Below are 24,725 nucleotides of genomic sequence, written 5' to 3'. Positions count from 1 at the left end.
TTGGAGGTGAAGGGAAAGTGATTTAGTTGGAAGAACCTCAGCCTGGGAGTTGAGCGACCCAAGTTCTGTTCCCAGCTTTAAAACTCACTGTGTAATCTTGGGTGAATCATTTACTCACTGCTGGAGGACAGATTAATTCTTTTTCCTCACGTATTGCTTAGTCAGCACACAGCAGGAGTACTCACCTGCAGCAGAGGATGTCCTTGGGCTTATTTCCTTTTAGAACCAATGGCCTAATCTTCACAGAGGAGTTGCCCTTAGCCATGTTCTGTAGAACTTTAGGCCACAGGTATAGGGAGTTCTTCAGATTGGTGGGTGCTAGCCATCGGGGAACTTAAGAGTATGGTAGTTGCCTGAGCATGAGGTGCAGTCTCAACTCTTTGACCAACCCCTCAAATTCAGGGATTGTGTTTTCTGAATCCCCACAGTCCCACAGTGTGTGGTAGGGTGCTGCATACTTTAGATGCCTGATTCACTGAATTGATGATGTGTGTTGTGTGAGTGGTTTGTGGGTCACATGGGAGTGGGGTCTAGGTCTACATTCAAACAGTCTGATTGTCACTCTGCTGATGGACCACCCGCGTGAAGCTTGAACACAGGCTGTCTGATTTCAGAATCAAGCCATGTCGAGGAGCTCTGTGGTTTGTGATGGGGTTGATTTGAAGTGGGTCACTCTGTGCCTAAGTAGGCGACCCGAGGGAGGCGGCTCAGGAGCAGGCGGTAGGGAGAGGCAGAAGCTTCTTCTAGGCTTCCAAGTGACCCCAGGAGATGGGGACATTAAGGAAGTCACTAGGACTGTGGCAGATCATGATCGGTTTTCAGATTCGTCTCAGATGGGTCATAAGAGAGCTGATAAATTTCTCTTGTGTGGCCCATCTTGGGTACGAGATTCTCACAAAGGCATTGTTCCCTTGACCCGGGATGTAATGCAAACGTTACCCTGCCAGACGGCCTCAGCTGAGAGGGAAGGCAAATGCAATTGTTGCTGGAGTTTGTTTTACGCTCTGTTATCAAAGCTAATAATATGACACTTTAAGGCTTTATGACTTGATTAGTGGCATCCGCCCTTGAAAGAGCTGGCTTAGGGCTGCTGTTAAAGGTTATGGGAGAGTAATTAAATGGTAGTTGTGAAATGCAGGGGTGGTTTCTATTTACCAATGGCCTTGCGGGAGCCCTGCCAGTTACTGAACCCCGCCCCCCAACCCCCGTGGTGAATTTTTCGAGTAAATGAGTTGGTTAGTTTGGGTGCTCTGCTGTTGACCCCAGACAACCCTCAGTTTTTTCTCTTGTCTATGGTTAATGCCCTTAATCTGCTGCCTGGGAGCCCTCTGGGAGCCCTCATCTAGTCCTTTGCTACTCAAAGAAAGCATAGCCCCAGGACCAGGGGTATCAGGCATCACCCAGGAACTTCTTAGAAATAAATGCAGAACCCATGGTTGCAGAATCAGGATCTGCATTAAGATCCTCAGGTGATTTGGGTGCCCTTTAAGTTTGAGAAGTGCTGGGCTAGCACATATGCCCCCTGAGGTTAGAGATTTGTGGCAGTGTGGTTTTTATCGTGTCGCGTAATAAACTGTTTAAACTCTAGTGCGGCGGTATGATTCCCAGTGTGCGTCTTTAATTAGAGCCTGGACTTGTGTGTGTGTGTGTGTGTGTGTGTGTGTGTGTCCATTGTCACTTGTGGCATCAGCATAGGGTTGTGGTTTACAGTGCCCCCCACAGCTCGCCAAGTTCTTGGCCCAGCTAGTCATTCCTTTGAATGCAAGTCTGGCATCCTAGAATGTGGGCCATGTGACCAAAACACCACTTTCTTCCTGTTACTCCCCTGCACAGGAGCCCACGGTGGCTCCCACTGCCTGCTGTGTCATGGCCAGACCTCTTGCTGGGGCTCCCAGGCTTATCTGCCCCCTTTGCTACACCACTAGCACACTGGGTTGATCCTCCCCCAGCCTGGCTTTGAGTCCCTTGCTTGAAGTGTCTTTCCCACTGCCTTCCTGACCATCAGTGATTCCTCTGTTCTCAGCCCTCCTGATTTGCTCTGCTGTGCTGGGCTGCTTGCTGAGGCCTTGCGGTTACTTGTGGGCAGGTCTTAACCCCTCATTCAGATAACACACTTTTTTTTTCTTCTAGTTGTATTGAGATATAATTGACATACGGGCAGCATAATGATTTGACTTACATACATCATGAAATGATTACTGCAGTAAGTTTAGTGAACCTCCATCATCTCATATAGATAAGAAAAGAAAAGAAAAAAAAATTTATTCCTTGTGACGGGAACTCTTAGGATCCACGCTTTTAGATGGCAGGAAGACCCTTGTATGCCAGGAACTCCGGGCATCTGGCAGGTGCCTGATGAATGAACACCTGTGGATTGCTTGGTGCCAGCCATCAGGAGGCCGAGGATTTGGTGTGAGTGGGGTGAGGCAGGCTGCTGGCTTCAGTGATGGGGTAGGGGCTGGTGAGGGCTCCAAAAAGAAGCCCAGGGGAGAGTGAAAGAGACTCCACTGAGGGGAGGTGAAGGGAGTTGGTCCATTCACTTCCAGTCCTTCCCTGATAGTACTGGAGGTGAAGGAGGAGTGCCAGCGTGTTTCTGGTTTATTGCAAACCTGTCCGTTCTCATTTTATGTGAATCTGGTGGTGAGAGAAGAGGGGCGAGGAGGGGTGAGGAACAGGGGGTGCAGAAATTAGGAACCAGGCCGTTTGGGTGTTGTCCTGGTAAGGTTTGTGGTAGAGGCTATATTTACTTCTTACAGCGATGCTGGTAAGATCTTTTTCTATGTTTAGAAATAGTTTATGTAATATGAGAATATGTGTTCTTTAAAAAAAAAAGAAACCCTGAAACTAGAATAGAATAAAATTTAAACAGACCAATTACCATAGAAGAAATTGAGAAACGTATCAAAGAGCTGTTCCTTAAAATAGTTGTAGGACCAGACGGTTTCACAGGTAAATTTTTTCAAATATTGAAGGTGCAGGTGATTATAATGCTATTTAAATCGTTCTAGAGCAAAGAAATAAGGAAGGAGTAAATTCTTTTTATGAAGCTAGTGTAACAAAACGTGACAAAAGAGCGGTATGGGCACACACAGAACTACAAAGTGATCTTAGTTTTGAATATCGATGCAAAATCCTAATAACATAATTAGCAAGTAGAATCCAGCAACCCATTGGAAGAACTCCATGGGCATGTGGGTTTCAGAACAGGAATGCAAGGATAGGTTAATTTTAGGATTCCTATTAATAAACTCCCCATATTAAAGGATCCAAAGAGAAAATAAGATGCTGAAAACGTTTATGAAAAGTTAAGCATCTGTTTCTAATAAAAACTCATTATATAGGAATAATTAGATACATCCTCATCGTGAGAAAATGTATCTTAATCAAGCTGGTAGCCAAATTTTGCTTAGTACTGAAATAGTGCATAGTTGATGCATTCCAATTAAAACCTTGATTAAGTACCATAATTATATAACCTTGTTTTGGAGGGATAAGCTGGTATAATTGGATAAGAGAAAGAAATAAGAGGTGTAAAAACTAGAAGGGAGGGGACCCAAACTAAAAAACCATAAGAGAATTCAGTAAGGTAGTTGAGTGCATAATTAATGCACAAAAATCAGTAACTCTCCCGCATAAACAATATTCAACTAGAAAATATGACAGAAGAAAAAAAATTCCATTTACGTAAGCAACAAAAGAGAGAAAAAACTAGCTATAAGCTTAATAAAAAATATATTTATCTGTTACTTCAATGCTACTAAGGGACATAAAAGGCTTAAACAGGAAGATAATATAACCCTGGCTAGAAGGAGTCAGTGTTACAAAAATCCTATACATTTAAGATGTGATCACAATAAAATTACCAATAGGATTATTTTGGTAGTAGAAAACTGATTCTGAATTCACATGGGAAAATTAACATACCTGAAAATATAAAAAAGAAAAAGAGAGGAGGGGGTAGCTCTAACAGATATAAAATATTTTAAAAGCTATAGTGATTAGGATAACTTGGTACTGAATAGATTGAACAAATGATGAGACAGAATAGAGAACCCTGAAATAAATAGTGGTGTTGTGTGTGTGTGTGTATAATTTGTGATAAAGGCAGTATTTCAAATTTGTGGGGAAAGATAGTAACTTCATACCAATTCCCACCTTGCGGGAAGCATATTAGGCAGGCTCCCTACTTTGTGCCTTAGATCAAATAAGTCTATCAAAGATAGATCAAAGATTCAAATGAAGAATGAAAGTATAGAAGTACTAGAAGAATTTTTCTACAGTCTCGGAAGAGAGAGACATTTCTAAGTTTGACACAAATCCCAGAAGACATAAAATAAACTATTGATAAATTTGACAACATAGAAATGAGAACTTCTGTATGAGAAAAACAGCATCAACAAAGTCAAAAGATATGTGATACTCTGAGGAAAAAAATATTTGCAGCATATATGATAAAAGGAGCTAATTCTCTTAATATGCAAAGAGCTCTTAGAAATAAAGAAGGAGCATTAAATTAATTGAAGAATGGGCAAAGGACAGGAACAGGAATTCACAGGAAAAGAAGGGTAAATGAATCTTAAAAAGAAAAGATGCACAAACTCTTTTATAATAAAACATAAAATCAGAACTACAGTAAGATGGCACTTGTAACGTATTAGATTAGAAAAGATCAAAACTTTTGATAGTAAACTGAGTTGGTGAGGGTGTAAAGAAAAGGTACTTTGGTACATTGCTGGTGAAAATAAATGGATACAACTGCTTTGGAAGGCGATTTGTGATTTTTATCTGAATTGTTAATGCCCATATCTTAGGGCCCAGTGGTTCTCTTCCTAGGTATCTGCTGTAGAGAAATATTCACGTACATGCACAGTGTTCATGGAACATTGTTCTCATAGTGGAAAATTAGAGACAACAATGTAACTGTCCATCAGTAGGATGGATAAATAAATATTCATTTATTAATAAGGGCAAAATAAAACAGACGGTTCAGACCATTAGTGCGTCAATAAATCAACTTGGTGGGTTTTGACACAGTGTGAAACAAAGAATAGAAAATAACAGAGTGCATTGCACAGAGTGGGTAAATACTGGGTGAGATTTTTGTTTCAGTTTTGCATATTCACAAGTGCGAACTGGATCACATATTTCTTACTGTGGAACTCAGTCAACAAAGTTGGAAAAACACTGCCAGAGTAGTTGAAAGGAATATATTAGGTTGATACCTTATGATAAGAATAGATCTCAGAAATGTAATGTTGAGTAAAAAAAGCAAGCTGCAGAATGATATGTACGATGTGATGCCATTTTTGAAAAAGTATATTTTTGGTGGAATCATGTATTTGTACGAAACAGGCCTGAAATATGTGCACCAGGCTCATATCAGAGAAGCCGTCTGGGGACTGGAGTGGTATTGAGAGAGGCCTCAGCTTTAAATTACATCCTTTAATTTGTAAAAAGCAAAGCATGAGTGTTTTACTTGTATATTTAAGTGAGCAAAAAAATGTTTACACATTATATGGAAGGACTTTGCAAGGACTCAGGTGCTTTTCCCTTTGTTGATTTGCGTTTTTCTAACTCATCTTCTTTTACTGATCAGTTTGTGTCTTTCCTTTAGCTTTAATTTCAGTATCTTATAAATTTGTATCGGCTTGTTAACTTTGGTTTTCAGCTATTAGTTTAAGATTGCATATAAAATTCCTTAAACAGTGTGTCAGTGGCTCATTTATTGGGTCTTTGTTTGTCTTTCCTAACTTTTCCAGCTTATTCTTTTGGAATTAATTGGGCCTATGGTTCAGTAATCTCAGATATTTTTTCTAAGAGCCAACTTCGGCTTTTATTCTTTTCCCTGACATTCGCTCATATTCTTGTTTGTTAATTCTATTTTCACTTTTCCTTTTTCTCCTTCCTTTTTGCCTTCCACGAATTTCCTTCAAGACAGGTATAGCAGTGCTTCTCAAATTTTAAGGTGCCCACGAATCACCTGGGGCCTAGAGTCCCCTGTTAAATGTGGATCCTGATCCAGCAGGCTGGGAGTGAGGCCCCAGATTCCACACTTCCAACCAGCTCCAGGTGGGGCTGATGTCTGAGGAGTGAGAAAGTGGAAACAGTGGCACCTGCTTCTCCTCTGACCTTAGGGCACCAAGTATCCAAGTGTCCAGTATCCAGCAAACCCACCAACTGTATAAACATGATGCTTCTAAGAATGTCCAAAAAAAAATTCATAGTGTTCTCCTTTAAAGCAGTGAAGGTGGGATGCCCTGACTCACCCAGTTGCTTTCTCTGGCTTCACGTGTGACCAGCCACACACTTACCCTGTGATCTGAAAGGACAGAAGAGAGTTTGTGGCTGCAGAATTTCTCAGGGCATATTTGGTTGGTTGAGCTGACGGCCTTTGCTCAGCACAGCTGTCTAGACTCTACTGACTTAGCTGACTTTTTAGGTGCATTTGGATCAGTTGTTCTGAACCTTTTTGGTGGTCCATGGACCTTTGCGGGAATATGATGGAAACTATGTACTTCCCCTCCAGAAATATGCCACCCCCATTTATGGACACTGAAACCCCAATTTTTCTTTCACTTGTATGGGCTTCAAGCACCCAGAAGCCTGTCTGTAAATTTAAATAAGGACCCCTTATTTAAATGGTGCTGCTAAGGGGAAGAATCCCAAGATAAGGAACACGATGCACAGCTCCCGTGCTCCCTGTGGTGGTGGGGGCCTGCTTGGCTGGATGCTGGTTCCCCTTGTTGTGGTCTGTTGAGCTGAGCGGGGGCAGACCCACCCAGACTCAGCCTGTATCGCTTTGGGGGAGGGCAGCCCACACATTACTTCCTGCGGCTCAACCTTGCCCTCAGCTCGCAGAGTCACGTCTGGCCTGAGGAAGCGGAGACTCAGATCCCTTCCGGCCAGGATTCTGGGCTCAGTCGCTGTTCTGGCTTTGACATGGCAGGGCCTCCTGCCTTGTTCCCGTGTCCTGTTTCCTTCTCTAAGTCTCGGTTCTTCTGAGAGGCTTCTGTGTTGGTTCCTGTTCTGCTGACATGCCTGATATCCAGGTCCTGTGCTGGGGTCGAGATCCTGTCGTGGGCTTCGCTAGAGACAGCAAGGTGCGGTGGGAAGGCATCCATCTGGATTCCAGCTCATCCACTTGCTGGCTGTGTGGCTGTGGTATATTACATAACCCGACTGGCCTCGGTATCCTTACGTGGGTGACGGGAACTATAGAATATACCTTTAAAGAGGACTTGGAAAGATAATTGTGTGCCGTGTCTGGTGCATAGTGTGTGCTGCTAACCAGTAACTGGCATGACTAGTCCTCCTCCTGGGGGTTGGATCTGCTGGCTGCAGCTAGCTGGGGCCTTGGTAATCTTCATAGATGTCCCGATGCCTGTGTTGCCGAGGTTCATCTGTTCCCCCCACCCCCCCATCACAGGGCTTTGCCCACTTGTTGGGACAGTTCAAACCTCATCTTATGCTGTTCCCTTCCTCAAAGTCACTGTGAGGTCAAACTCTAGCTGGAGTTTTCCAGTATCTCCTTGGACAGGAGGCCTGCCCAACAGACCACAGCTCCTTTGTGTGTGCATGGAGTTGGGCTGGCTTGTCCATGCCCTACTGATCCCAAGAAGGAAATTACCAATCAATTTCACTTAAAAATACAGCTGCAAAAATCATCAGTGGAATAAATTCACAGACGAATGGCCTCACTACTTTGGGAAACATTTATTGTGTAACTCCCATCCACTAGTCACGGTGCTTAGCCCTGGTGATTCTTCTGTCCTGGGGCCGTGATGGAGTCATGAGGCCCGTGGGGGTTAGGGGGGAGGGGTGGAGCAGACCTGTGGACATTGGGTTGTGTTGCAGTCCCTGTGATACATGTGGTAGTGGGGTGGGAGGACTGTGGGAGCCCAGAGCGGGGGAGCTGGGAACTCTCTTTCAAAAAAGTAAGGGTTGGGAAGGCTTCACTGAGTAGGTGACGTTTGAATTGGTCCTTGGAGGTTGATATCTCCATATCTTTGTCTCTTAATTTTTTCAGATAAATTTTATAGTCACTTAACAGGGCCTTGAAAAATGAGTTTTGAAAAATTACCAAGTGTGGCTCATCACAGAAATATATGCCTGGTTCAATACAAAGAGACTAATATTAACAGAAATAAACCACAAAAATCACAACAGCCAGTATTTAACATAGTGCCTAGAATATAATCGATACTCAACAAATATCTGATGAATGAATGAATTTAGTCTCAGTAGATGCAGAAATATACTGGAAATAATTGTATGTGCATTAGAAAGCATCGTAAACCTAAAAATAGGTGTGTTAGAGGATTTACTCCTAAATATGATAAAGAGCCTGCCTGTGTATAATGACATACCAAGCCTTTCATGGGGGCTGCAGGTACGGAGTGGAGAAATTCTAGAAGCGTGCTCTGCAAAACAGGAACTAAACCAAAATGTCGCTTATCGCTACTCTTATTTAACATAGTTTAACAGATGCTTGTCATAACAATATAGGAACAAAAAGAAACTAGAGGGATTGGTATAGGGAAGGAAGAGATAAAAATATCACTGTTTGCAAATGACACAATTTCTATTCAAAGAAAATTACAAAATCCTACATGGATGCTTCTGTTCAGAAGTTACAGTACTGGAGGGTCAGTATCCCAGGTTTTTGCCTCGATTTCATGCTCTGGCAGTTAAAATTCCAATGAAATGCTTCATAAAGCATGAAAAATGATCATAATAATAATCAGGAAAAATTGGTGGGCAAGCATACTAAAGGACGTTTTGAAAATCTTTTAGCAGTGGGCTCCTCTAAGCACACTAGGCAGGTAAGCAGTACTTATTAAAACTGTACAGCATTAGGATAAAACAGAAAAATGAGAGATGGGTACAATAAAATAGATCTAAATAAATAGAAGCCTCTTCTATATGGCAAATTTGGAAAGGCAGAAAATAGTGAAAGAAATTATTTAAAGTAAATGGCTCTTGGGAAGAACTAGATCACAATATGAAGAAAATGAACTCAGACATGTGTCTTATATTTATAAATTCTAAATGTATTTAAAACTTAGTTTTAAAAACTCTTCAAAGGGCTTTCCTGGTGGTGCAGTGGTTAAGAATCCGCCTGCCAGATGTAGAGAATAGACTTGAGGAGACAGGGAGGGGGAAGGGTAAGCTGGGACAAAGTGAGAGTGTGGCATTGACATATATACACTACCAAATGTAAAATACCTAGTGGGAAGGAGCCGCATGGCACAGGGAGATCAGCTGGGTGCTTTGTGACCACCTAGAGGGGTGGGGTAGGGAGGATGGGAGGGAGACGCAAGAGGGAGGGGATATGGGGATATATGTATATGTATAGCTGATTCACCTTGTTATACAGCAGAAACTAACACAACATTGTAAAGCAATTATACTCCCAATAAAGATGTTAAAAAAAAAAAAAGCTAAAAAACATCAAAGAAAAAGAATCCGTCTGCCAATGCAGGGGACATGGGTTCAAGCCCTGGTCCGGGAAGATCCCACATGCCGTGGAGCAGCTAAGCCCATGCACCACAACTACTGAGCCTGCGCTCTAGAGCCCGTGAGCCACAACAACTGAGCCCGCATGCCACAACTACTGAAGCCCGCGCGCCTAGAGCCCGTGCTCCGCAACAAGAGAAGCCACCGCAATGAGCAGCCCGCGCACCGCAACAAAGAGTAGCCCCCGCTCAACGCAACTAGAGAAAGCCCACATGCGTAGCAGCGAAGACCCAACGCAGCCACAAAAATAATAAAAACTCTTTAAAACTCAGAGAAAGTAGATGGAATATTTATCCTTGCTATGGAGAGCAAATGTGTTTGTGAAAATTCCATAAAAATGATCATTGATGAAATGGGATGTGTTCAACTATAAAGGCATAAAATCTATAAAGCAAAAATAATAACCATATACCCAGTCATTTCATGGTGGGCTTATGTGGCCTGAGGTTGGGGTAGTGCTCTCACAGTGACATGTTTACAGCTGGGGTGACTCAGTAAAGTGGATTTGTTTTTCCAAAAAAACCCCATAGTAATTGTGATAAAGGGGACCGTATAGAAGAGGGAAACAACTGTGATAAACTGATGGATGAGAACATGTTGTCAAAAGTATGCCCAGAACTTAAAGATCAGGATCTTTAAGGTAATATTCGGGCTGTATTGGTAAAATAACCAAGACATAGGAACAGATAATTTCATATGAGGCCCAGTTGAGTGAGATGTGGAGAACAGTTCAATTTCCTAAACACGAAAGATATGTACTACTCTGAGGTAGTACTCCAGTTGGCCTATCATATTAGTGACAAATTGATCAAATTTATAAAACCCACTGTTGAGGTCCGTGGGAAAGAAAACAGGGTACCACCGTCATTACTGAGACGGAGAGCATGGCGACTTTGGACTGTAGTAGCAGTGACACTGTTTATACCTTTTGACCAGTATTTTTACTTCTGGGAATAAGTCCCACAGAAGTAATCCCAAAGGGGCAGAACACCAACTTGTCCAAAGATGGGAAAAAATTGGGAATCATCCAATTGTAGGTAACCCGGGAAAGGTTCAGTAAACTCGGACAGCAGTTTGGAGGAATACTTACCCACGTAGAGACTGGGGATTACAGTTATGTGTATCCAGAGCAGCATGGGGTAGCTCACCCGTGCTCACAGCAAGCTGGTAAAAATCTATGCACACACATTGAAAAGAATCTGGAAAAGGGCGGAGTTTATTTGATGTGTTTTCGATCAGGTTCCCCGCCCTGCCCCCCACCGGTAATATTGTTAATATATAATGCAGGTTTTTCAAAGAAGAAAGGAGGGGAGGAAATAACTGGTAGTAAAAAGGGGAAACGTGGGCAGCGTATGGTGGAAGACAGCCCTGGGCAGGGCGTCCACGTGGGCTGGATTTGAGTCACTGCATTGCCATGTGGTTTGGGGAAAGTCACACATCTTCTCCAGCTTCCCTTGTCTTCCCCCTAGAAGGAGGTAATGGTGACACCCACCAATGAGATCCCGGGAGTTCTTGCCTTCCAGGCAAACACTCTTTCATTAAACAGCTTTGCAGCGTGCTGGGGGCCCTGGCTGCTGTCCTTCGTTTTGTGCCCGTCTCCACTTCTAGGGCGGCAGTAGAGAGGGGGAGGCAGACAACCACACCCCAGAACTAGGCAGGCAACAGAACCGTTGCAGATAGCCCTGCGAAGGTACTGCAGCCCCCAGGAAAATTAAGCAAAGAAATAGGGGCCCTTTCTGTTTCAGAACTGGTGATGTGGCCCAAGGGGAAAAGACAGAGCCTTAAAAGAGAACATTCTGGTAAGCAGATTCAGATTTACCATGCTGTCGAACGTTTTTTTAGAAGACTCACTTGTGGACAAGGCAAGAAGGGAAGGAGGCCAGCCACTTATCTGGTGTGTTTGGGACACTTTGGGGCCTAACTAGTAAATTCTAGTGTGGAGCTCCTCTCCTTGGGAGTTGGGTGACCTTGAACTTCGTAACCTGAGCCCCAGATTCTTCGTTGTGAAAAATGAGGATAACCTCTCCCGAGTTTGTTGTGAGAATGACTTAGGATGTTGTGCCTAAATGTTCTCTGTGCTTTCAGTGACTATATGTCAAGGTTTTTCCTGGATGCATGCCAAAAATGGCACGACGCTGGATCCCGTAGGGAATACAGAGCCGTCTGAATTATCGTCCCTGCCTTTGGGGAGCTTGTATAGCCTGGGGGTCGGGGGAGGTTACATGAACCCCTACAAAAGTATGTCATGAGAAGGCAGCAAGGTCAGGGATGGTGTTTTTAGGATGAGGCAAATCAGACCCCCTTCAGGGTGAGGGATGAGGGACTAGTTAAGAGGCAGAGTGTGGGGATGCCCGAGAGAGAGGTGGTATTTGGTGGGAGAAGGTTCCCGAAGGCCTGAGATGGATTTAACAGCCCTATAGGACGTCCTGAACACATCTGTGGCTGTTACCTCGTGTGGGCCTTATAGCAACCTGTGAGGTGAGGGCGCTGAGGTTTGCAGGGACTGAGGGATCCGAGCTCCTTCCTGGGCTGACTGGGCCCAGGACAGAGTCCTCTTGCCCGCTGTCCTGCTCTTGCATCTGAACCACACACCCTCTCAAGAAAAGCAGTCCCAGGCACTTCTCCCTCTGAGTGAGGAGAGGGGCTGAGGAGAAGGGGATGAAGGGGCAGGAGGGTTTTTGAGGTGGAGAAGAAGGTGAAGGTCATGAAAGGGGTCTGACTGATTTTCGGGAGGCAGTGATAGGATGTGGGACCTGGAGTCAGTCCCAGCTTTACAACTGCCATGACTGTGACCGAGTAAATTAAGCCTTCTGAGCCTCAGTTCCTCCCTCTGTAAAATGGGGCCATTCAGCTTACCTCCTGGGTGTGGGAGGACTAACTCATTTATATGTGCAGAAAGTGTTTAGCACTTAGTAAGTCTTCCATACGCAGTAGCTGCCGTTATGATGATGATGATTGTTATTATTATTTTATTTCATTTTTTTGTAATTATGAAGGATTGGTGCCTCTTGGAAACAAATAGTTGGCTTTGATGCCTAGTGGGTCAGTAACTTTTTACTTCACATGGGCAGGTAGATGCTTCTCTCTCTCTGCCCCTATTTATTTTCAGTTTAAAGCAACTAACCTTTATTAAACACCTTCTATGTGCCAGACACTTTGTTCTGTAATTTACATACATTATCGCATTTAAATCCTGCCAGTAATTCTTTGGGGGGTGGTTAATTATTCTTGTTTCTCAGATAAGGAAACAGAGGCTTATAGAGTCCACAGGAGGGGGTCCAAACTCTGTCTCAATCTCTGAGCAAACATCCGATGGGCACTGGGTGCAGGACCTGGTATCTTAGGGCCCTAGTGAGCCCAGTGCCCTGCCCCTTCCTAGTCAGTGAACTGGGACATACTGGGCGGGGGCAGGGGGTGTCCGTTATTGCTGCCTTTTCCCCCTCCAGATTTAACTTTGAGTCAAGGTATTTAACCCCTCAGTGCTCACTCTTCTGTGGTTACATGACAGTGATAACAGCAATTAATTGGAGGGTGATTGTAAAGATTAAATAAGATAATACCCAAAGCTCCTGAGCACAGCTGCAAGTGGTGGCTGCCGTCACCCCGTCTGCAGCCTCAGACTCTCTCCAGCCCCCTGGGAAGGGAACCTGTTTGCTGGCTTTAGCCTGGGGGATGGGTATATAACAGCCTTGATTAAATATGTAAATGCTTTAGGGACAACTCCATATCTCTGTGTTTGTGCCGGTAGCAAGAGGAGTTTGCTGAGCATTGCAAGTGTGAACCTACCTCCACTTTGGATGAATCCAAAGCAGACTTGGTGTGAGCGTTTCCTAGTATGAGAAAGCAGGCCGTCCTAGGCCTTGACTTCTTGGGGCCTTCGGTTCTGTGGTTGCTTAGCCAGGACAGGAAGGAGGAGTTGGCAGGGAGAGCAGTTAGAGAGTGGGATCAAGAGGAGGGAGGAGAGTGGATTGCTGGGCTGGGAGGACAGGGAAATGAGGCTGGGTGGGGCCCCTGACCGACTAGAGGCCCGTGGATTAGCCGGAGGCCTCCAGGCTGGGGGCCGGGGGGCCAGAGGTCAGGTGTTCTGAGAGCTGAGCTTCTTGGGGTTAGCCTTGGCTGTGGTATTCGGGACAGCTGGATTGGGGTGGAGGGTGGAAAGGAAAGGGGAGTCCCCTTAGGGGGATGGAAACCCATGATGCAGCCACAGAGAAATCCAGGAGGGAGAGGAGGTGCGCCTGTGCTCCTGTCACGGGGTGGAAAAGAGGGTGTGGGATGGACAGCCAGTTGGTGACTCCCTGGTTGTGGAGGAGAGCAGGGGAGTCTAGGGGGAGCCCCAGTTTTAGGGCAGTGACTGAGAGGAACCCAGCAGAAGCAAGGTGGAAGGGAAAGATGCAGAGCTGACGTGGGACATGTTGAGTTTGAGAACCTGTGAGAACAGAAGGTGGAGGCGTCTGGTCAGAGCAATGTTCTGACTGAAGGTGGGCGCCATTTGCAGACAGACTCTTGAAGCCCCAGGTGTGGATGAGCCCAGCAAGCAGAGTGTGGGCAGATGGGCGGTGGAGTCCTGGAGGACACTAAAGGGATAGGACTGGAGGCCGCAGGTTGGAAGGGTATAAGCTCCAGACTGGTTTTTATAGAACACCCCCCTACATGCACCCCCTCTCTGCTGCTTAAAATCCGCCCCATGGCCTGCAGCAGGGAGTCCAAACTCCTTAACCCAATGTGTAGGTCCTGTCCAGAGCAGACCTTGTAGTAACCTCCCAGGGCTGCTGTGACAACGTACTGAAAGCTGGGGGACTTAAAACAACAGAAATGTATTCTCTGGAGTTCTGGAGGCCAGAAGTTTAATATCAAGGTGTCGGCAGGGTTGGTTCCCTCCAGAGGCCCTGCGGGAGAATCTGTTTCACGCCTCTCTCCTAGCTTCTGGTGGCTCCCATCAACCCTTGGCGTTCCTTGACCTATAGCTGCATCACTCCAATCCCTGCCTCCGTCATCACATGGCCCTATGTGTGTCTGGGTCTTTGTTTTCTCTCCTTATAAGGGCACTGGTCATTGGATTAGGGTAGGTTTAAGATGACTGTGACCTCATCTTAACAGTTAAATCTGCAAAGACCCTATTTCCTGATCAGATCATATTCTGAGGTTGCCGGTGGTCATGAATTTCGGGGGCGGGGGCACCATTCAACACAGTATAGGCCTCGCCTCTTCCTGCTTTTTTGGCCTTATTCCCACCTCCCACCACCATGGCCTCCTTTCGGGAAGATGTCCCGAGCCAACCCTAGCTCAGGTTCATTGTCTCCGTCTCATGAACTCCCCCCTCTGCGAACACCCCAACACTCCCTTCATTGCGCATGTCCTCCACCAGGCTTGAGCTCCTTGGGACAGGGACCAGGCCTTAGGTGTCCCTCCTCACTGCAAGGTAAGTTGGCATTTGAGAGCCCAGCCCCAGAGTGCCCTAGAAGTGGATTTGAGTCCTGGCTCCGCTTAACCAACCATGTGACCTCAGCCTCAGTTTCCGCATCTGTCAGATGGAGCTATTAAATGAGAATTTAATAAATTAAATGAGAAAAAGTATGTAAAGCAGCTAGTGGGGAACTTAGGGTCTCCTTGAGGGTGGTTGCCGTGTTTTTTTAATTCACCTTGTGTATCTGGCACTTGGTCCAGTGTCTGACTTGGTAGGTGCTGTATAAAATAGTTGTTGAATAAGTGATTGCATGAGGAGACGTAGCTTGATGAGAAGGGACTCTGCTGTGTTTATGGATGTGACCCTCTTAGAAGCCCCCCTTCCTTCTGCTCTCGGTCTCCAAGAGCTGGGTAATTACAGTTTGAGTTTCAGCTAAATGCTGACGAGTGACAGTGAACGGGGGTCACAGTTTGAGTCAGGCTCACAGCCCTGTACCCGGCGTTTCTCTTTCATGTGGATGGAACAAACTCTGGCTTTTTACATTAGCGGTACCTATGGTGGCTGCAATAGATGAGTCACCATTTACTGTAAAGCTTTCAGATGCCCGGCAGACATATGCCAGTCTGGAGTGACAGTGCCTTCTGCGATCAGGCACCCCAGCCACGAGCATCTCAAGAGGGAGAAGTGGTAGGGAGATCTTGGGTGCGGATCTGTAGCCCTCTTAGCTTCCTGCTTCCCAGATTTCCTGCTGGACTTTTATTTTGATCTGTAGGCGTAGTTTTGCAGTCACTTAAATAAGTCTGTGCAAGTTTGCGTCTGCTTGCTTCTAAGCTAGAGGTTTATGCTTCTGTCTGGTTTTGGTTTTACGTGGAATATTAATTTATTTTTAAAGCGACCTACTCCCGTTTCTTGATTATCGGCCACTGAGAGCAGTGGTTCAAAGCCTAAGAACTTTTTTTTTTTCCTTTTAAGTAGAACTGTCTTTGGCTCTTCTTTGCCTGCAGGTGATGGTTTTCTTTTCCTTTCAAGAGATGAACCTGTGAAATTCCATTTGGTCTCCAGTGGTAGACAGGGCTTGGGAATTTCAGTCTTTGAGGATGAACTTGGTTGTGAAGAACCGAAAAGACTGGCAGGCGCAGCGTGTTCCCTCTTGCAGGTGGGGCTGGGTGGGGCAGGGTGTGGGGAGCGGTGAGTGGCTGGGAAGGCACCCACAGAGTGCCCTGTACGTGCCTGGCTCCATGCTAGGAACCAGCTTCCCTGCAAGCGAGCTGTGTGGCCAGGGCCTGGGGCTGTCATGGAATTTCAAATCTGATTGAACAGATACAGCCTTTTTGTGCGTGTCTGTGTGGAGATCTGTGCCATGGGGCCTTGCGCAAGTTATGTAACCTCTCAGCCTCAATTTCGTCCTCTGTAAAATGGGCATACTGACCCTTTTCTCAATCAGGTGGTTTTAAGGATTCGATGAGATATTTAAGGCACCTAATACAGGCCTGGTACATTGTAGGGCTCAAAAAATGATCATTGTAATTACGAGAAGTGCTGTGAGTCTCTTATTTTGAGAGCGTGGATGGTGGAGGGAGCCTTTTGGTGAGAAGAGGGGAGTTAAGGTGTTCCTTCTAGGTAAGCAGTGGTCAACTCCCTGGTTTTTGGTGGTAATTAATTTAGTATCTTAGGTTGGCCTCTGTGTTCATTTGACATGTTTCTGCCTCTCCACCTTGGATTTGCTGTTGGCCCGTGTGGAATACCCCCTTTCCCATCCTCCAGGGCCCGTCCCCTCCTCTTGGGCTTCTCCTGTGATTGGTCAGACCATGCTTCCCGGCTGTATTTAGAGGATGGCCATGAGCCCCTGCCGTGTAGTTCACACCCTCCCACCTTACTCTGGCCAGTCAGAGGAGGTGGTCCCAAGGCCCCAGTCAGACCCCGGGGTCTCCCAGAGACTTTTGTGCCTCCCCTGGAAGCAAGAGGCTGTCGAGGACATCTGTTTTGGATTCTGAAATTCGGGAAGAGCTGAGGTTTATGGGGACAGTGGTGATGGACTGTTTGAAATGAGAACTTGGGGACATTCAGGATAGTGGTAGCTGTAGCTGGACATTATCTGTGGTGAAGGATAAAGGGGCTGTGCTTGGCTTCCGCCTCCTTCCTCGTTGGTGGTGTCTCCTGAGTCCCTCCCTTCTCCCCTCCCCAGCTTCTGGAGGGGAAGATTCTTCACTTAGAGCAGAGCACACTTTCTTCCTGAATTTGCCAGTCTCACTGTGATAGGGTTGCCTCTTTTAGCCCGGTGTCTACTGCCCTCTCCCATGGTACAGTCCTTGCGGTAAGGGAGGCTTTGTGTCTTGTTTGCAGCGGCATATCCCTAGGACATGCCCTCAATAAGCCAGTGTTGAGAGAGGGAGTGAATGAATGAAGGGCCAGATGAAAGCCCCGCACAACGAGAAAAAAATTCAGACAGGGTGAAAGTGCTGCTCCCACCCCTGCAGCAAGAGGGTGGTTATAATTTGTTATTCTTTCTTCTCTGTGTGTGTTTGTGTGCTGGGTTGTGTAGCCGGCACTTGGGTTGTATCACGTTGATTCACAAATCCCTTTGCTTGGTTGTTCCTGGTGTAGTGATGATGTGGCATCTCTGAGGCGGCTGGCTGGGACAAGGGGGACAGTCCACGGCTGGGACCAGGAGTATTTTTCTCTGCATTAAAGATGCGGGTCCTGTGACCTCTGTTTCGTCATAACTGGGTCCAGTGGGAGGAGGGAAGCCCACTCATGTCGGGTGGGTCAGAGAGGTTGAGTGACCTTTTGTATGTAATTATCAGGATTCTAATGCCATTCTGAGTCCAAAGACAGTGTTTCTTCTGCAGCATCACCCTGACTCCTAAAATGCTAGAAGGCTCTTAACAGCGGAATTCCCATCCACCCTGGGTCCTGTGTTACCTGCTTGGAGAACTGAAAGAGTGTAATAAACGGTGGTCACCAACACTGGCTTTCTCCACTCACTGCCACACTGCAGAGTATCTGACCACCAGGGATGGGAATCAGGACACAGAAGCTGGCTACTGTTCTCGTTGCCCTGAGTTCTACTGCATGTGTCTGGAACTCCGTGGCTCTGGTCTCAGCAACCCCTGGAGCTCTCTTCTTCCCCCCACTCCCCCTCTGACCCCATTGTCAATTTCTGGTTACTTCCAGTCAGCATTAGGCCTGGCACTGTCTACAGCAATGCACATTACTTTTCTAAAGCCTTCCATCTGGAAGAGCTCTCTTGTCCCGGTGTTTCTGGTATAATTCAGGTTTGCATTTCCCGGGCACCCAGCGCTGCAGCCACTCAGAAGGTGTGGGTCCTTTTCTGGTTGAGCATTGACATTTGGGGATCGGCTTCCATTCAGCAGTGCTTCTTCCCTTCTTTTCATGCAAGCAGGTACCTGAGGTACTGAGGTACCCAGAGGCCCCAGCTGGTAATTGGGAAAGGTAAGACCTCACTGTCAGGGGAGGTCTGGATGTGGAATCTAGTTGCAGTGGGGCCTATACCTTCTCTTTGATCGTTTTAGGTTTAATACGCTCTCCGCTGTAATGGAAACCATAACATAAGCTGATTAGTAAAATTTGACTCTTGGTTTAATGAGAAACCTGAGAGGGACCCACTTCCTCTTGATTTTTGTTTTATTTTTAAAAATTCTGTACATGCTGTTTCATTTCTCTTCCTCTGGACTTTTCTTTTAGAAAAGTCACAAACAACATACTATACAAACCAAAACCATTTAGAAAATAAAACCAGACCCTGGGGAATACACAGCACTTAGCCTCCACGGCACCTTCTTCCCACCATCTGGTTGAGCCTCTCCATGTGTCTGATGAGGGAGCAGGCAGTAGTTGACATGGAGAAGCTGAGGCCCACGGAGAGGCTGGGAGTGGATTGTAGGCCACACTGGAGTAGGGCTAGAATCGGGGCTGCACCGCTTAGGTTCCAGGCCGGTGCTTATGCTTCTGCCCAGAGCACTGGTATTAGATGCGAGATATTCTCCTTGTCAGTGTGTGTCCTCAGCCCTCCCTCCTGTGGTTTCATTGGCTTACTGAATGTGAGCTCTCACTAAAGAATTGTTAGGATCATGCATTTATATGGTATCCGGACAATCTTCAATGGATTCCTTCCCCATCCATCCATCCATCCATCTATCCATCAAAATATTTTTCGACCTGCTCTGCATGAGGCAATGTGCCAGTCCTGGAAGGTTGGAGGGATGAGAGAGTCAAACCTCCACTTCTGAAGAGCCTTTTCTTTGGAGTTGGGGCACAGAACCATAACTGTAATACCAGGCACAACAGAGTAAGTACTATAAGTATCAAGCCAAATGGAGTAGTGGAAGAGGGGTTAAGTTTTGCCGAGAGATGCAAAGGTGGCGCTGGAGCTGAGTTTCGAAGGATGAATAGAATTTTGGTGCTGGGCAGACTTGGAGAAGTAAGGACCAAAGGCATGATGCTATGGCCACACTCTCGTTTCCTTAATACCACACTGCACAAATACAGAGGTGATCCGGTCCTGGGTTTAAGTGGTACTTGCCTAATAATGGTTTTGCACAATTGCTTGGGCCTCCTTCACTTTGGGATTAGGACTGGAGGTGGAAGGTTGGCATTAGGAGAGGGCTAGTATTTATTGAGTGTTTTACTTACATTTATCCAATTGACATACATCATCTAATCAGGGGCACGTAGCTTGCAAGGGCTAGAGCTGAGATTTGAACTCAGAACTCTCTGACTCCAGGGCCCCTACTCTTCCCATAGTACTGCCTTATCACCTTCTCCTGGGAAGTCGCTAATGCTAAACAGTCATTCCCAAACAGCGGGATTCAGGTTGCAAAGTAGAGTGGCCCGTGGGAATGCTTGCGAAAATATTTTGTCGTCTTAACTCACGTCATTCAAACTTCCTGTGGTTAGTGGAAGGAATATTTCTGCGTCAGTCATGCTTTCTGGAGGACCCTCTGTGGTGCCATTCTCTTGTGATGCTGCAGTTTGGCTGGTGTTTCAGACAATCGCCATTTATATTCCTTTTTATGAGCAGGTATCTTCAGGCCTCTCACCTACCCAAGATGACAAGTCACATTCTGTGCTTGAATGGGTTGTTAATGGATACAAGCATTTGACCTGGCAGAATCGGCCAGGTGGGATGCTGTTTTTATTGGACAGACAACGCTGTCCCATGAAATCTAAGAGAGAAACAAGGAGAGTGAGGGGGTTGAGGTGCAGCAACTCAGTACGAGGTGGACTTCCTGGGGCAGAGGCGGTAGACTGGGCGTTGGACCCAATTTTCCAAGGGATGTCTCGAGACATGGCGGGGGGTGGGAGTGTAAGGTAGGTGATAGTCATTGGGGGCAGGGTGGGTGCTTGAATCTTAGTAAATATTTAGTAATTGAAAAAATATTGTAATTCTAGAGTATATCTCAATGGTCCTCTGTCCTGATCCCTCTAACTAGGGGTTTGTGCCGTAAATACTGTCTGAGGAAGGTGCCTGAGGCTGTCAGTTTTGTCACAAGAGGAAGGTGCTGTCCCCATGAGATCCCAGTCCTGTTAATACAGCTAATTTCTTGTCGCCACTCTCCACCGATGACTCCCTCTGCCTCCTTCCTCTCCTTCTTTCCACCGCCCCCCCCCCACCCCGCTTCTCCAGTACAGTGCAGTTTTAGTTTGCAAGATTCTTTCAGGGCTGCAGAGCAGTTAATCTTAGAATCCGCTTCTCCAAGAGCATCTTGCTTTTTATCTCTGTTCTCTATATTGGGGTCTGGGATTCTGCTGCTAAAAAAAATTTGAAAACCAGATGTCTAGAGCATTTCTGCAGTGTTCCTGGTCTGCAAGGGCGGCCCAAGGGGTTTGTGAGTGAGGGCTACACCTCCTGCTGTGTGTATTGCGGGGGTTGGGAGGTGCGTGGACCGATGCACCTGTGTGTTGCTCTTAGTCTGCTTCTGGAGCCTGGGTCCTTCTGGTTCTTCAGGGACTCATGATTCTCCTCCTTTCATCCCAGCCCGCTGAGGAAAACAACTTGGGGTTCAATGAGTAAGTCCCAAGTTATATATACTCTCTCCTGTCATACTCATTTCACAGACTAGGAAGCTCAGAGGGGTTGAGTAACTTGCTTGAGGTTACCCAGTTTGTAAGTGAAATGGCTTAGATTTGAATCCAGGTCTGATCCTAGGATTCATCATTTTTTACTACTGTATGCATCAGCCGTGCTTTAACCTACAATCAAAACTATTTATTATTCTCTGTCATTTCCCCCTCCTGGGGAGGTGGGCTGGGTAAACTTAGCACTGTGTAAAGTACTATAATATGTATATCCCAATTTTATTCACCTTGAAAGTACTGCTTTTGGATGTCTGGCTGAGGTGGGAGAGTTGGGGGCCCAGGCTCGGGGTCCTCAGTTCCGTCAATGTCAGGGTCAGGGGAGAGGTCTGGGAGGCTTACCTCCCAGCTCCTGAAACTGGACAGTAACGTCAACATCTGAGAGCTTCAGAGCACTTGGGCCGCTGGTTGCTCTCCTCTTTCTCTAAATCTTTCTCTGATGCTTTCTGTTCTTCCCCTGGATTTCTGATGGAGTCGTTAGAGCGTGGCTCAGCCATGAGGAACTGGGAACAACCTGCTTGGAAGGTTCCAGGTGTGAATGGGGGCAGGGCTTGAGGAGGACTGAAATGGAGTGTGTGGGGGGCCATTGATCAGCTCTGGATTGCTGTCCACTGACTGTAGAGATTGGAGCCCCAGGTTGGTGAGACAGTGCAGCCAATCCGTGGGTCCCATCGGGCACAAAGTTGTTTAATGGTGTCTCCCGTATGGAGCTGTGAGTTATGCTACTGTTAAGGCCATGCTTCTCCTCAAGTTGTGAATATTAATTTTATTCTCCTTTTCCAGGGTGCCCCATGTCTCCACTTGAGGGAGTGGATACAGACCTACTGTAAGGGCTTAGATGCCCTCACGAAACACTGGAAGGAAACTTGGAAAAGAAATCCAAGGACTAGGTTGCTGGAAGAAAAATCCAGCTGGCTTGTAGGCCCCCAAAGCCTCAGATTCATCCAGAAAACTGGGGGGAGTTTTTCATTAGCTAGCTTTCCTCTGGTGCAATCACGTTTAAAAAGTCAAGTGTGGGGAGAAGGGATCAGGGACACCGAGTTTGTTGAGTCCTGGTGGGCAGAATCCTTCCCCTGGACAGGACAGAGGGTGACGAGCCCCAGAGCCATCCAGGAGGCTCAGCCCTCGCTCTCCCTCCTGTTGCCAAATATTTATTTACTGAGAACTGAATACTCCAAAGCTGGAGCTTAAGAGCTACAGCAGCTCCAGGACGGGCCGACTCATTTCGCCCTGATCAGCCACAGCTTGGGTTGCCGTTCATTCATTCTGTGGAAGTGGGGTGTCTGGGCCTTGCCCCTTGGCTACCCTCTGCACATCAGGGTCCCAGGAACGATAGAGCTGTACGTTGAGATAGGCCTTCAAGATCCCTTTTGTCATTCCACCCCTGACTTTGTAGAGGGGTGGCTGAGACCCAGAGAGGGGAAGCTGCTGCCACAAGGCCCCACAGCTCCACGCAGAGAACCAGGTCACAGAAACTCTCTTTTCGAAGGGGTCCTCCGAGGCACAGCCCCAGGCTCCCCCAGGATGCTGGCCCTATGTGCCCTGCCCCGCTTTCCTTGGAACAAGGGCTGGTGTTTCAGAGGAGGACTTTTTATGACTTCATTTCAGATAATGCAGTTGGGTACAGTTTGCCTGGTGGTTGCCTAAATTTAAACGAAGTGGGCTGGGGTGGGTGGTAGTGAAGAAGATTGGCTTGGTGCTTTCATTAAAGCACAATGTGTTGGGGGAAGGTTCGATTTTTATTTTTACTTCACTGAATGAGGGATGAGCACAGAGCTGTGGGTCTTTTTTCCCCTTTCCTTTTCTTTCTTTCTTTTTTAAATTATTAAATCTTTATATTCTCGAATCGGGACTGGTGGTGCATTTTGCTTTCAGACTGAGTATAAATTAAAGTAGGTTGAACTGGAATATTATTATTTTGCATTTCGTGATGATCAGGGACAGTGGTTGGGCCTCTTAAACATCTATAGATGAACTCTGGTTAGACTTGGGTTTCGTTCCCAATTCTGGGCACTTGCTGGCTGCGTGACCCTGGTTATAATTTCTAAACTTGACTTTCCTCTTGGTAAATTGTTGGTATCAATACCTATGTTTTAGAATTGCCGTGTATCTGAGTTCACATGTTGGAAACTGTGCCACAACATAGCTGCGTGCCACATGGAGGATACTCGTGAATTATTACTGGTTGTCCATCCTCTGCTGTGCTTTCCATGCTTTGCCCCCAGCAAGGTGGGACTGGATCGGGGGTGAGGTTGAGAGGATGGCCTCCTGAAGGAGGGGCGAGGGGGTGGTGTGGAGGCATGTGCTGGAGTGTGTGTGTGTGTCTGTAGAGGACTTGGCGTTTGGGGGGAAGCTGGCTTGTCTCCTCGGGGGGATATTAGAGATCTAAACATCTGGACCTTTGCCCCAGAGGATTGCCTTCCTGGGGTTCACCTCACTGATTTTTGTAATTAATTTTCTCAACCTTTGAAAATCCAGATGTATAAATATGGTCTATTTATTGTGTCTCTGGTTAGAAAAGCAACATGTTATAGAAAAGTGGGAGCAGACAGAAAATCATAGAGAAGAAAATAAAAATCGTCCATAATCCCACCCTTCTGGGAGAAACCAGCATGAGGATTCTAAGGTCTGTGCGTCCAGTTTTTTTTTCTGTGCCTGTATACATAGGGTGTGCTTCCTGCTAGTTCATTTTTACAAAACTGGAATCATATTGCACATATTGTTATGTAACATGCTTTTTAAACAATTTTCTGTGAGCGTTTCCTAGTTGTAAACTGTTCTTTTAAAACACGGCTTTGGGTGGAGGCGCAGCATTCCGCTATGCGGATATTCCATAACTTATTCAACCAGCCTCCCTATTGTTCGTCATTTAAATTGCTTTCCGTTCCTTTTGCTCCTTCACCTCATGGTGCAGTGAATTGGGGAATGCAGATTTTAATAACTGCATCACTGTTTTAGGAAAGCAATTTTCTGGCGAAGCACACTGAACAAAACGGTTTCATTAGTTTCAAGTTTGTTTTCACGCCTTCCACGCTCCCCTAGATCTTTGGGCTTTGTAGTGAATTCGCCATCTGGGTAAGCACTGTACCTCTTCTGCATTTCCACCCCGTCCTCCACATACTGCTCACCCTTCAACTAATTTCCCCTCTGGTTATTAGGGGAGCGGGAACAACGAGAGATCACGACTGCCCCAGAAGATCCCAGTTCAAGCTCTGACCACGTCATTCTCTAGCAGAGTGCCCCTGAAAAATGTGGGAGCTTTTAAACCCTCTGTTTCTTTATCTGCAAAATGAAGATGATAAGACCTTTCTGACCAGAGGATGAAGGTGAAATACAGTCATGGCCTCACATCCGCTTTGTAACCTGAAGTTCCATAAAGATGTTGGTTGTTAGTGAAGATCACTTGGTGCTTGACCTTGAAGAATAATCACAGGGCCTGGTCCAGCGGTGCCGCAGCTGGCTTGCACCAGCTCTTGAGAGTTGATTCTGCCCATCTCTTCCCGACTCTATGACCGCTGGCCCTCATGTTGGTAGCTTGAGATTGGCCATACTGAGAGTATTTACACCATGGAAATTGACAAATACTACAATGTCAGCTGTCCCCAAAGGTTCTGAAGAAAATCAGTCAGGGGAAGGAGATAGAGGCTGATGGGGCAGGGCTGGGGGATGTCTGACTCTCTGCCCTTGAAACACAGCCTACCCTGTAGCC

General features: G+C 46.3%; 1 protein-coding gene across 19 annotated transcripts in view; it reads left to right on the top strand.

Annotated features, from left to right (window-relative positions):
* TRERF1 (transcriptional regulating factor 1) overlaps positions 1-24,725 on the top strand; it is a 229,467-nt gene that overhangs the window by 56,062 nt on the left and 148,680 nt on the right. For 2 of the 19 annotated variants that reach the window (XM_027127248.1, XM_027127246.1), the window contains exon 3: positions 23,533-23,642. The exons of the other annotated variants lie outside the window; for them this stretch is intronic. The gene's annotated coding sequence lies outside the window, so the exon portion shown is untranslated. The remainder of the gene's footprint in view (positions 1-23,532; positions 23,643-24,725) is intronic. 19 annotated transcript variants of the gene reach the window in all.

The sequence above is a fragment of the Aethalodelphis obliquidens genome, unplaced genomic scaffold, assembly GCF_003676395.1.
Source record: "Aethalodelphis obliquidens isolate GAN/ISIS:26980383/991018 unplaced genomic scaffold, ASM367639v1 scaffold31, whole genome shotgun sequence".
Taxonomy (NCBI): domain Eukaryota; kingdom Metazoa; phylum Chordata; class Mammalia; order Artiodactyla; family Delphinidae; genus Aethalodelphis; species Aethalodelphis obliquidens.
This window is presented reverse-complemented; position numbering and strand designations above follow the sequence as displayed.